We start from the raw sequence: 1766 nt of genomic DNA on the forward strand, positions 1-1766 counted from the left end.
TTTTTTTCAATTTTCCCACCCGGGAGAAGAGTTTTTCCAAAAACCCCAACCCAATAAAAAAAAAAAAAAAAAAAAAGATAAACATTTGTCTTGAACGTAAAACTCGGAGCAGAAGCTGCTGACCTTCATCAGTTTTGGATGTTTTTTGGTGTACTCGAACATTTTTTAGCATGTTTTACTACCCGGCTGTTTTAAACCGTCGATCAGGATGTTTCTCTACGATCTGGTGAGTGAAAATCTTTTAAATCCTTCAACAGTCCAGTGACGTTTCCACTAAATCTGATTCTTAGAGAGGTTTTTCCAAATTATCGAGGTTGATGTGTTGCATTGCTACTTACAAAAAAATAAAAAAGAATAATAAAAACTTCATACTGGTGAACTCTTTTAGTTATTTAAACTACGTTAATCTCTGTCATTACAAAAGAATAATCGTTATTTTTTTAAAAAGAAAAGGACAATTTTGCAAAAAGTGACAAAATCATGAACTACTCAATACATTATTATTATTATTAAAGAAAATGTATTGAGTAGTTCATGATTTTGTCACTTTTTGCAAAATTGTCCTTTTCTTTTTTAAAATAAATTTAAAATATGTCTACGCTTTTTACATTTAAATCTGTACCCTGTTCGATTTAAACACAAAATGGCTGCACAGAGTTTACTAGTTTTTTTTTTGTCCTTAATAAACAGATGCATCCAGGTGCATCTTTAAAAGCTGACAAACACAAACAGCGCCTCTGAAGTCAAAACAAAAGCGCTGCAGGGTTTGATGTGTCCTTCACCAAATGTAAGATTTCTAAAGATTAAAGAGATTTAAAAAAAAACAAAACTCAGCTTGATTCCCACGGGTGCTCCTCAAATGTGAACATTTTATATTTTTTTTAAGGTTTTTGACCAGCTTTGATTATAACTTTTAACTTAAAGACGATATAGCTCCTTGAATTATTAGTGGAAGTCAAGATATTAGAATATAAAGAGACAAAAAAATGTAGTTATTTAAATATGTAAAGATTTTTTTTACATATTTAAATTATTTTGGGATGCTGTTGAAATCCCAAAATAATTTTATATGATCAATCAGAAATTATGATTAAAATCTAAAACCAAAATAGACCTTTTTTATGTTTCCCCCTTCCAAATTCTTTCAAACTAAATGTTTTAATGCATCAATAGAAAAATATATTTCTGATCATTTCCAGGCAAAACGTAATTAACATTACATTAATCTGTAATCACATATTTTTTAGTAAATAAAAGATAACTTCAACATATAATGTTTGTTAATTAATTATAATAAAGACCTTATATGTTGTTCCTTGTCATTTTGATCAGCTTCAAATGCTGATCCGTTTGTGAATTTGACAATTAGCTCTGCCTTCTGTTTTTAATTCAGCAGTAAATGAATTATTTACATTTCAGGCTGGTTGCCACAAAAGGCATCAAAGTTCCTCGGAGGGATTTCCTGAAAGTCAACGTGAAAAGGAGTTGGTGAGTATTTTTTTTAAACTGTAGTTGCTTTATTCAGTGCATGACAGTTTTATTTGTTCCACCGTTTATGCAAAAGGTGATAAAATGGGAAACAGTTAAAGTTTTATTAAGGTAAGAAACATAAACATACTACAACTGAAAAATGCAAATTGTTGAAATATAATAAACCAATCAAATTGTTTGATTTTGTGGGGAAGATGCATTTTTTACAACAGCTTTCATGCAGCATGTTATGAGGAGTTTTGAGTCAAAGGAGGTTTTTCGTGGCGTTTATTTCA

At 29.9% G+C, this 1766-nt stretch overlaps 1 protein-coding gene across 1 annotated transcript in view; it reads left to right on the forward strand.

Annotated features, from left to right (window-relative positions):
- Positions 1-1350: 1350 nt before the first annotated feature.
- Positions 1351-1766, forward strand: part of LOC106957063 (meiotic recombination protein REC8 homolog) — a 10445-nt gene continuing 10029 nt past the window's right edge. Inside the window, exon 1 of the mRNA XM_015048264.1 lies at positions 1351-1488. The gene's annotated coding sequence lies outside the window, so the exon portion shown is untranslated. The remainder of the gene's footprint in view (positions 1489-1766) is intronic.

This window comes from Poecilia latipinna, unplaced genomic scaffold (assembly GCF_001443285.1).
Source record: "Poecilia latipinna isolate Pla-1442-1.1 unplaced genomic scaffold, P_latipinna-1.0 Scaffold869, whole genome shotgun sequence".
NCBI lineage: Eukaryota > Metazoa > Chordata > Actinopteri > Cyprinodontiformes > Poeciliidae > Poecilia > Poecilia latipinna.